The sequence below is a fragment of the Anguilla rostrata genome, chromosome 6, assembly GCF_018555375.3.
Source record: "Anguilla rostrata isolate EN2019 chromosome 6, ASM1855537v3, whole genome shotgun sequence".
Lineage (NCBI taxonomy): Eukaryota > Metazoa > Chordata > Actinopteri > Anguilliformes > Anguillidae > Anguilla > Anguilla rostrata.
In genome coordinates this window covers 4089639-4101695 of record NC_057938.1, presented here as the reverse complement: position 1 = coordinate 4101695, position 12057 = coordinate 4089639, and the positions used below count along the sequence as shown (strand labels likewise).

At 44.6% G+C, this 12057-nt stretch overlaps 1 protein-coding gene and 1 long non-coding RNA gene across 4 annotated transcripts in view; one reads left to right on the top strand and one right to left on the bottom strand.

The window, feature by feature from the left end:
* LOC135258277 (uncharacterized) overlaps window positions 1-12057 on the bottom strand; it is a 107785-nt gene that overhangs the window by 12487 nt on the left and 83241 nt on the right. The window contains exons 3-5 of the long non-coding RNA XR_010330940.1: window positions 10900-10982; window positions 10605-10667; window positions 4881-4946 (exon numbers count right to left, since the gene is read on the bottom strand). This is a non-coding gene — a long non-coding RNA (uncharacterized LOC135258277). The remainder of the gene's footprint in view (window positions 1-4880; window positions 4947-10604; window positions 10668-10899; window positions 10983-12057) is intronic.
* Window positions 1-12057, top strand: part of LOC135258275 (BMP/retinoic acid-inducible neural-specific protein 3-like) — a 113605-nt gene that overhangs the window by 84089 nt on the left and 17459 nt on the right. The gene's annotated exons all lie outside the window — the stretch shown is intronic.

The window sequence follows — 12057 nt, the reverse complement described above, 5'->3', positions numbered from 1 at the left end:
ACTTAAGTAACAAATCCAACAGAGCCAGGCAAAATTAGTTTGGTGAACTACCTTGACTGACAAGGCGCATGTTTACATGTTCATTTAATCAAGCTAGTATTATAATTCCCAACTGCCACCGCTCATACATTGTGATGGCAAAGTTTAATTGGGTATATAAAACAACACACAATGTTGTTGAATGGTTGACTAGTGTCAGCAGAACAACGCTCATTGTCAGAAAACTATTTATTATATAGAAATATAATAGAAAAACTGTCTGCTGCATAATATGTGCAGTACCTAGGCTGCTATTTACTGTACACTGCTTACCAATCTTTTTCAAAATAGATATTCTGAAGTATAGCCAGGCTTAAATCATGGATGCTTTAAAAATAAGCGCATTGAGAACTCCAATGTCACATAAGCCTCACCGTAGTTTGTTAATCTGAAATTGCAGGTGAATGTATGTTATCATTACATCACATGGAATTTAGCAGGCTCTCTTGTCCAGAACTTTTTACATAGCATTTACATTGCACCCATTTATACAGCTGGATATATACTGAAGCAATTCGAGCTAAGTACCTTTCTCAAGGGTATACCGACAGTGCCCAACCCAGGTATTGAACCTGTGATCTTTAGGTTCCAAGACAAGCTCCTTACCCAATATACTACAGTACACTGCCACCTCATCGATTCATTTAAATTCTGATGTCAGTGACAGTTATTGCTATAAACTGTAGCTGCCATAGTAGCATGTGACCTTTAAGCAGTGATGCTAACCCCATCCTGTTCTCGGATGGCGTGAGCAACACGCTGTAGAACAGCGGTTCCCCAACTCTGCTCCCGTAGGTTTTCACCATTACATTACATTACAGGCATTTAGCAGACGCTCTTATCCAGAGCGACTTACACAACTTTTACACAGCATTTTTACATTGTATCCATTTATACAGCTGGATATATACTGAAGCAATTTCGGTTAAGTACCTTGCTCAAGGGTACAACGGCAGTGTCCTACCCGGGAATCGAACCTGCAACCTTTTGGTTACAAGCCCAGTTCCTTACCCACTGTGCTACACTCCGTCCCGAGAAAGCAAAATCCATTCAGCAGCTGGAGATCTCATTGAGCTGCTAATTAGCAGAATCAGGTGTGCCAAATTAGGGCTGAAATGAAGCCCTGCAGGACGCTAGATCTCCAGGGTTGGGAATCACAGCTGTAAGACGAGACAATAGAGGGTAAGTTATAGCTAAAATAATAATCAGGCACCGGGGGGGGGGGCTTTTCAACATTTGGACAGATAGACAGCATATGACTTTCATATGTCATTCGTATCAGCCTAAATCGGACGGCAGTAAGATTAAGCCTGCAGAGCGATGGAAATCTCTGAGCAGATGGACAGAGAGCTGAAAGACTTTCTCTGTGGGGGGGTGGGTGGGGGGTCGCCCCTTTACGTTAGGTGGCCAAAATATGACGCTGGACCGTTAAATGGATGCCTGTCGCCTCTTGTTTTTGTTTTTTTTGGGGGTTTTTTTTTCTCAGATTTTGTGGTGTCTTGGGATAGCTTGCCATAACTGCAGTCTTTCAAATACAGGATTACCATTGGCAGCGTTACCCAAAATGAATAAAGAAATAAATAGTGAAATCCTAAAGACTGTGAGATAGATGGCCAAGGCGGGGTGGCCAAGGGATCGGGGGGGGGGGCTTAGGACTGCTGTGGAAGAGAGAGAGCCGTACCTGTCAGATCTGTGAAATCTGCCCCCCACCCGAGCCGCTCTGCTTGTACCGCCAACCTAAATGCGGTGTGTGCACGCATGGGAGAGGCCCTGGAGGGGGGGGTCTGGATCCCGCGATTCCGTAATCAGAGCAGAGCCCAGCATGCCAGAACACTGGAGCCGTGGGGGGGGGCAGGGCACGCAAAAAACAGCTCCCAGGGAAGCCTTGCTGGGGGGAGAGAAAAACCCAGAATAAAAATCAGAAACTGATGGTGATCGTCTGATGACAGGCTTTGGCTCGTAGAGGAGCACAACAGGAGAAAAAGCTCAGGATCATAACACAAGGCGGGGGCAGGGGGGCGGGGGCACAGAGGCGGGGGTATGGAGGTGCAGCGTTCCTCGAGTGAAATGCGGTCCAGCAGGCTTTGATTCCCTGGCTGCGTAGCGTCAGGAGTAATGTCCCTGCAAGCGGCTGTCCCTGCAAGCTCTGCCCAGTCCCAGGGGCCCGGGGGCCGGCTGGGCTGTGTGCCCTGCCTGGAGGATGAGCCTCGTCTCCGCTGCGGTGCTGATCCTGCCACCTCCCACCTCCTTCTGCTGCAGGGATGCCCATCACATGCCATCCTCAACCCATCATACATGCCACACACACACACACATCACAAATCATGCACACATCACAACACACACACACACATACAACACACACACACACCACACCACACACACACACCACACACACACAACAATCCGCACACACACACACACCACACACATACCACACACACACCACACACATGCACACAACCATCCCACACCACACACACGCACACAAACACTAACACACACACACACACACCCACATACGCGCACACACACACACACACGCACACAAACACTAACACACACACACAGGCGTGGCATAAACCCACAGGACCAGTGCACGGGCCCTTGCTGACCTTGCCTCCCTCAGTAGCAGAGCTGAGCTCCGGCTCGGCGAGCCCCGGTCCCTCCCCGGCAGGTATTTCCGGCGTGAGGAGCAGCTGTCGTTAAAAAAACTGGGCCGGCATGACGGCGGCTCGGAGAACGGCTGCGCAGATGGGCGCGGGGGAGGTGATGAATTCGCCAGAAAAGAAGAAGGGGAAAAAAAAAAAAACCCTCACCTTCGCCGACAGGATTAAAGCGATGCGATTTCGGGAGGCTATACATAGCGAGAGGTCCCTGCTTACAGATGAGCCCAACAATGGCAGTCCGTCTTCCCCGGCTGCACACACACACACACACACACTCACACACGCGCGCGCGCACGCGTCGCCGCGGCGATAAGGACACATTAATTCCGGGACTTGCCGTGCCGGGGGGACGGGGCGCGGGACCCTCGCGGCCGGGGTGCCGTCCGCTAGCAGGACCAGCCCCCCGAAAGCGCTCGCCAGTAAATAAGGCCGTCTGGGAAAGGGACGGAACACCTCCAGAGCAAAGGAGGAGAGAGAGGAGGTAAATTACAGGTCTGTGTGCATGGGGAGGGGGGCGTGGGAGGGGGGAGGTGGGGGTGGAAAGTAATGAATGCTCAGCTTGCCCACTTTTTTCTCCGGTTCGGATTGCTCTCCCCCCCCCCAGGGCAAGCCGGCACTGGGATTAGACAGGGGGGGAGAGCGCGTGTCTCTCACAGCCCCTCTCCTCTGTAGGAGACCGGCGCTTGGTCTTCGCCGTGCTGCTTGAAAAGCAAAGTTCATTGATCCTGGAGGTAAGGGAAGCTCATTAGGAGCGTAATGCGCCAGAGTTTCGGCTCTGGGTCGGCTCTGTTCAAGGAAACGATGGGGAAAAAAAGGCAAGAAAGCAAAAGAAGAAAATTTTTTTATAAATAAATCACACAAAGTACACTGCGCCCCTCGAAAACTCGCCCCCGGCAAAATGAGTGGTCCAGTTTTCCCGCTCCCTCTCCCCCTCACCCTCCGCCTGTTCTTTGGTCTTGTTCCGCACGGCTTTTCAAAGCGCTGACTTCAGTTTCGCAAGTTCATAGTTATCATTACCCGGTGTACCGTTTTCTCAAGCTACTGTAATACTCAGTATTTGGCATTTGGCCTTTCCTGAATTGAGTTGTTTTTTGTTTTTTTTAGTTGTTTTGTTTTCGTTTCGTGTGATTCTCATTTTAAACGCGCATTATTAAAAGTACAGTGGCGAAACCGCGGTCAGTCGTGTCAAAGGAGGGGGGTGAGCTCGGGGTAATCGCGTTTTCAGAGGTAATTGGATCTGCTGCGACTTCCACGGCCTGTAATCCAAAATCAGCTGGCACTTTTCTGAACTGCAGCAGGAACAACAATTGCTGTTTATACAGTTCTCACAGTAACAAGTTTTTTTTTTTCTCCCCCGTTGGTTTAAAATAACATACAGGTGCTGTATGTGCTGTGTAGAAGCTGTGGTGGCATGAGTTTATAGTCTATTTTATCTACCTGGAACATTGCTTGTGTTTGTGTTCAGGCACAGTGTTGTTTTTGTTTGCTGTATTTGAAGTATTCACATTTAAAATTGGCTGTGTTTGCAAGATCGTAGGTTCTGATAAAATGTCATACGGTAAATGTATTTATTCAACTTCACCCTCGTTGCTCTCTAATACAGAAATGCATTTTTTTTTCTCTGAAAGAATTTCTCCCTTGTAGCAGGCGCTGCATTTATTTATGGAAATAATGACCTGTTCATGCCTTAATGAACTGAAGAAATTCTTACAACTGTGAGATACGTGTTGCCTCGACGCCTCAGTGCAGATCTAAATATGGTCTGGTGATATTCACACAATTGAGTGATACCAGACAGCTGCATATATGTTAGGTGACATTCACGTCCTTGTAAAGTTAAATACAAGCAACACGATATTTATCGTTACAAAGCCAAAACTAACTTCACTTGCCAGATACCAGTGTGTTTCTACCAATGAGGTCAAACTGTTCTTTTTAAAAAAAAATCAGTGCAATAAGTGGAAAAGAAAGTGCCTTACTTGGAAATAATTTTTTCCCCCCTTCCATTTACATTCACAATGTGCTTGAAGTTGTGCATCTTAGTCTTATTATTTGAAGCACAGTCTTTGTCCTGGCTCTTCACCGAGTACGTGAAAATCTGTAGCGTGCTGCATCCCGATTGCGAGAGCAGAGATCTGTGGTCCGCCAAAGTGCTTTCTCTCTATTACTTACGGTTTCAGTGGCTTCTGTGAGGCCGCAAGGCATTCTGGGAGTTACCAGTCTACTTCTCCGCCGAGACTGAAAAAAAAATTAATACAGGGATTAAAACCGCGAAGATTACAAATGGGTCACTGGTGGAAATCCACCTTGATTCACTCACACATGCACACACACACACACACACACACGCTCACACACACACACACACCACAGTGAAATAACGAAGTGAAAAATGGGCCCCAGTGAGTCTATTTATGTCAGAGTCGACACCCACTTCCCTCCACCCCCAAGACCCACCCGCCCCATAACCCACCCGCCCCCGACCCCTCCACCCCCACAGCACCCCTCGTGTGATGCATTATCCCCACGGTAACACCGGTAACACTGGATGGTCTATTAACTGTCACCTGGACGAGGTCTGCGGAGCGCTGATGTGACACGTGCTCAATTAGAGGGGCCCGGGAGTGCCGAGCCACGGTGTTCTTTCAGGGCAGGAAATAGACACGCGCAGGCGCGCTTTTAAATTAAATCCCCCCTCAACGGTGCTCTTTGGAAAATTGGTTCCCAAACAGCGTAGTCTACAGTATTGGGCGAAAGCCTCCAGGAAGCTCTCAAAAGACTAGTGAAAGGTAAAAAAAAAAAAATGGCCAACTGATCCCATCCCAGATATTCATTTCAGAGAAAGGTGCAGTACTGTAACGTTTTATCGATTAGCTCGATGACCAGCGAATTAACGGCACACGTTCCACAGTACGCTTCAGAACGCAGGATTCATCGGGATTCAGCGCGCTTCTGATCAACCGCTGTGCACATGGAGAACGCAGCGGTATTTGACTGAGAGGCCATTTGCTGTGAACAGCTTCACCGCTACAGTATCTCTTCTGACTGACTCACTCTGAGAATCTCAGTGCGCCTTCCTTCATCTCGACTGGAAGTCATTTCATTATATTGAAGTATTTTGCAGACACTCTTATCTAGAGTGACTTACACAGGTTACAATTATATATATATATATATATATATATATTATACATATATAGATATACTTTTTTTATACAATCCATTTATGCAGCAGGATATTTTTACTGAAGCAAGTACTGCTGGGTAAAATGACAGTGTCCCCAGCTGGGAATGCGACCCAAAACCTTTGAGTTACAAGCCAAGGTCCTTCACCGCTATGCTACACTGCCGCGGTTGGTAATTGGCATCGCGTTTCCAGGGCTATCAGGTTGTGGGCTCCGAAGTTCACAGTAATGCGATTATAACACTCTGCCTCCCCCCCCCCCCTTTACCCCTGATGCGACTGTTCTAGCTCGCCCCGAGATTCTGCAAGGAGACGCGCTCAGCTCCATGCGATAATGACTGAGACCGGGTGCTGGATCCTAACACAAAGTACAAAATCAATAAGATCCGGGGACAGCACTCCCGTCGAAAATTGTCTTTATTTTTCACATGATCGTTTCGGGCAAAGCATCCTCCCTCAATGCACCCAATGTTCCCGCTGCCCTCTAAGGCAGCTGTGCATCCGTGACCTTACGGCAATGCCTTGTAGTGCCAAACCCCAATTAATGAGCGAACACATGATTCCCCGCTCCTCATTCAAATGCACCCTAATGCTTATTTAAATACGGTTTTGGCATGTGTCAAAATGTAGTGCATTGCATGTACAGTGACAGTTAATACTTAATTTGGATGATGGCATGGATGCTATTACAATGTGTATGTGGCCTATGTGTGACAGTTTATTTTTGAAGTTTATTTTTATTTTTATCTCACAACTTCCCTCAGCCCTGCTCATGAGCCATACCAATGGGTCCTGACCAACAGTTTAGGAACCAATACCTGACATTACTAATCGGGAGGGGAGGGGGGTGCGTTGGCTATACTGAGGTTATGGGGGTAATCTTTCAAAACACAGGTACCATTTTTATGAAGGATCTAAATATGGCTGACAGGAAATTTAGCATTTCTTATCTTTTGTTCATAATTAGAACCATTCTTATATGTAAATATTAACCGATTAAACATTTTTCTTCTGTTAATTCAGCCAGCAAAGGAAAAAGGGGGACATATGGCTGACTGCATTCCTTCTATTAAAGCTAATGCTAGTTCTTGTGTGAAATTACAAATGCCCTTCTAACTTATTTAGTGTTAATTCACTCCATTGAATTTCCATTTAAGTACAAATGTACCCATTTTTTTCAGTTACAAAGGGTTTCTTTTGTTATAATACAACAGCACAGTGGTCTTGTAGAAACCAAAGGGTGGAAGAATCATGGTCTTCAGTTTGCAAAGATGTCTTCTTCTTTGGTGGACTTAATAGAGGGCTATTACTGTGAGGACTATCTACCATAATGAGGTATGACAGGACTACTTCCTACTTCCGGTTTCAGAAATACCAAAATGGGTGGAGGAATTACGTGCTACAAAATGACTTGCTGATTTTAAGGAAAGTGTTTTTTTTTCTGCAAAGGGGAAACCGTTTTAAAAAGGTCGATTGGGAGTACACAGCAGGCTTGTGCATCTTTGCTGCACCGATCCACACTCACTAATCACTAACCCCCACCCTGAATTTGTCGTAATTTGTCTGAACGCACTGTTTTTAGCGGGTTACACATACGCATAATAAAGCTTTTTAGCGTTCTCTGTCGCAGTGCATCTTTTTTCTTGTTTTTCAAAAACATTAACATTACCACATTTCCTGGGACCCTTTTAGTTGTGTCTTGGCTGCCAAGAAAATTAAATGAACTGCAAGTACAGCTCACATAAGGGACATTTCATGCGCCATTTGGCATTACCCACCGTTTGGCAAAAAAAAAAACTTTTTTTTTTTTCCAGTGTAGACTTCATACTAATTAAGTTATAACATAGCAAAACATAGCAGAACATAATACAATGACGATAACAAAAGAGGCCATTCAGCCCTACAATGGCCCCCAATTTCTTACCACTAAAGTGTATTTAGTGCTCAGTTTGCCTACAAAGTATCGAGCACCGTATCAAGCCTGGTTTTGAAATCCCCCAGAGTTTCTGGATCTGGCAAGCTATTCCACACAGCGACTACTCTCTTTGTGAAATTTACCTTTTGCTAATTTACATTTATGCCCCCTTGTTCTACTAACGGAACTCAACCTGAAAAATGCCTTGTAGTTTGCTTTGTTAATTCCTTTTATGAATTTAACAACCCTCAATCAAATAGCCCCTAAGTCTCCTTTTACTAAGCTTGAAGAGATTAAGCATCTTAAGTCTTTCCTTACAACTTTTATCTTTCATACCAGGAAACAATTTGGTTGCCCTTCTTTAAATCTTTTCCAGAGCTTCTGTATCTCTCTTGTAGTACGATCCCCAGAACTGCACACAATACTCTAAGCATGGTCTCACAAAAGTATTGTATGCATTAAGTATCACTTCCTTGAATTTATACTCAGTACTGGCTTGGCTATATATCCCAGCATCCTGTTGGTCCCCTTTTTTTTTACTGTTGCAGCACAGTCCCTAGAACAATTAACTAGTTAACTATTACTCCCAAGTCTTTTTCAAATTGAGCACATTCCAATTTTATTCCTTATGTTCCACATGTAAATGTAGAGTAGATTCCAAACTGTTAGATAAACCTCCCAGTTTTGTATCATCAAATTAAGCTGATGTACTTTCAATGTTCCTGTCAAGATCGTTTATGCAAGTGAGGAAGAGCAGTGGTCCCAGGACCGATCCTTGTGGGACTCCACTTCCCACAGTACCCTGCTGAGAAAAGATTCCTCCTACTACTACTCTTTATGTTTAATATAAGCATAAGTACAAGTTGGTGGTTTGTTAGAGAAATTGGTGGGACCTCAGGCTGAATACTGTATGAATAAGTGGCGCAAAGTTTTGCTTTGATTTCACAACAGAAGATTACCCCTGTAACTCTTAGACTGTGGTTATAGAGCCTGTGACCCTCAACAACATACTCTGCATACTGTGGAGGATTTTTACCTTGAAAATATAAAATAAACATCCTAAGGCATATCTGTGATTCCCTGGAAATCTCTGTTTTTACACACTTTCACCAAATTTGGGCACCTTTACCTGTGTTTTTTACTCTACAATGTGTTCGAGGTGTTTCTGGGTGTGGCGCTCTTTTCTGTGTCTTCAGTGGTGGGTGTGGCTACTGAGACTGCGGTTTGGGATCAGATTTCAGCTGAGTGTTTGTTGCTAGGTAGCAAGCAAAAAGGGTACGTAGATACAGCAAATTAAATTTAAAAAAACCATCCAACAGGGCTCGTTCAAGAACTAGAGTTGAGCTTGGTATCACATTTCCTTGATGGAGTTAGCTGTCTGCCAGGGGGATGAAAAGCGATGTGAACTTTGCTTTCTAGCAACAATAAGGACTTTTGTGATGGTCAGAAATATTCTAAATAAAAGTCCCAATGGTAAAACTACTATTACGTACAGCATAATTGAATTAATTAAACTACCTTCATACTGTTGTTCACGGTCGCTCATTACATGGTACTAATGTTGCCTCCAACTATCCAGCTTGCTGGAAAGTGAAACATGACTTTCAATGCCAAATTATGTTACTGTACCTGATGAAATAAAACTTGTCAGATATTGCTTCTTTGATATATAATTCTAGGTAAGAGTATATTCAGTTAATGACATATTTTGACTATCATTTAAATTATCTTTATCATACTTCTGAAAATGAACTAGATGTGGGCCAATGCGTTGAGTCTCTCTTGGTATTTGGCTCTAAAACCCTGTGTGAAACCAGCCTTGACTGCAGACCATAGCAAATATGTGCATGCATTATTCAGAATTAGTTGCCGTGGAGATGTTTTACACAGGGCTCGCTGTCCTCTTGGGAGAGATTAAATACAGCAAGGAGGTGAAGCTTCAACAGCCTCATCGATCTTTGAGCGCCGTTCCTTCGAACATGGTACGGGGTCAGGAAAATCGCCTCTCTCCGAGACCCAATCACAGGACTTGCATTCTAAAGTCTGTTGTTAAGCAACGGGATCCGCTAATTTGGCTGAGGGCCTATTTTTCCCCTCTATATTTTTTTCTGGGAGTGATCTAACCTCTTTGAAGATTACCCAGGAGTGCCAGGTTCCCAGAATGCCCTTTTTTTTTTTTCCAACGGACACGATTACAGCTATTCACAAGACAACGTGAGTGGTTCCCACCTGAGTCTGACAGGGGCTATAGTGTTATTAGAGTGAGCATGGGGCTTAAATCCTCTTCAGGCAGTGAAAAAAGAAAAAAAAAAGCACAAAAGCTGTCATCGCTGAAAAAGTAGGCCGGGATTCTTCAGCTTCTCCTTCCTGGGGACCAGATTCCTTTTAATGGGCTCGATAGTTTCTGCTCTTTGTAAAATGTATAAATGAGTTGTACGTGTGCTGCGAAGTAGTAAAGCCCTGAACAAATGCAAAGCTATAACATATTATTATTACTTGTGGGAAGTTAGGCTAATGCTGTGCAGACCTGAACGTTTTTTTGTCTATCTGAATAATGCTTTTTTCCCCCTCTCTCTTTCTCTCTCTCTCTTCCTTGTAATAAAAGGGCCGAGAGTGTGTTTATGATGGGCTGTTAGCCGAATAGCCCCGTTGCTATGCAGGGAACCCGGCAGTTAGAATATGATGCCCACTGGATTTTTTTTTTCCTTCTTGTCTCTGCCAGCTTCTCACTCAATATTTTACCCGGTGACTGTGAATCATTCTCCTAAGATGAGAACATAGAAAAATAGCTGCTCACCTTCAAAGACCGAACTCCTCCTGCTCTCTAAATTTATCGTCTAATTCTCTCGTCGCTGCGTGACTGAAAGAAAGATCACATCTTCAATAACCCCGGCTAAATAATTTGTGGGCCAAGCTAAAGCTTTTGGCTTTGCCATCAACCATGCGGAACACTGACTGTCTATGGAAACCCCCACTTCCTCCCTCCTGTCTTACAGCATGCATACAAAACATTATAATATTATGCACATAAAATGTTATGCATATACACACATGCTGTGTGTGTGCATGTGTGTGTTCGAGCGCGCACATACTGCAATATTGTGCGCGTCTTCAGAGAATGCAAATTTCCATCCCTTGCAAAGAATTTCATCTCTTTGAATCTAAAATTGATATCCTGTAAAGACAGCCAAAAGGAAATAAAAAATGATTAGGTTAGTGAATGAACAAGGCTTCATTGCTGTAAAGTAATAAATTTCAGCGAGCCTTGCTTGTGGGGAACATTGAAATGACGGCGCCTATTCATTGCATTATAAGCAAAGAGAAAAAGAGATCAATTCCTGCTGTGCAGACACGTGCCGCCTACCATATTTTACCTATCCATACGGAATGGAAACTTCATATGCCAGTTAAACAGGCTATAATCTCATACAGGAGTCATCAAACAGAGCCCTAGGAGGCCGCTCTGTGTGATGATTTTCATTCGAGCCACAATGGCAAGGACTCCCGTAAAGCAGCGAGCCGTTAATTGATCTTAAATAGACGCTTTTAATGTCTAACGACATCATTGGCCCTGTTCAGCCACATTAGGTCAGAAATGGCTTCATGTGGCACAAAGAAAAAAAATGTTGATTATTCACGTACCACTACTTTTAATCAGTCAGATGAACCAAAGCTTTAATTTTTTTTTTGCTATATGGCAAATTATTGCTTAATAAAGGGCTTGCGTTTATTAATTGGGAATATTGGAGAACAGTCACTTTGCAGACACTATCCTCCAGAGAGGCTGACAAAAGTGATTACATAATAGAGACGCCGGTGAAATCGGCTGGGCTGCAGTTCTTCTAAGTGTGTGCACCTAGTTGTTAAAATCAGCTCGGCAAACCAAACCTGCATTTAAGTCGAAAATTGAAAACAAAACAAAAACAAAAAAAAATCAAGCTTTATTCATCAAGAAAAATTGGCTGTAACAAAAACTGGCGTGCGCAGGGGTCCCCCCAGGAGGACCGTGACTGAAAACTCCTGATTTAACGAATTAGCCGCTAGAAATACACAAACCGCAGGTCCTGCTTCTGTCCGTGCAAGGCCACGCAGTTTAAAAATGTCAATATTTTTCCTTCGCTCGCGGCATTGCCTCTTTCACCGCCGAAGGGGGCTTCGGTGAGTTCGTCCTGAACTCGGCACGCCCCGTTTGTTGAGGCGAAACGCGAACGCGATCGAATGCAGGCCCGCCCGCGCGTGTTACCGGTTAG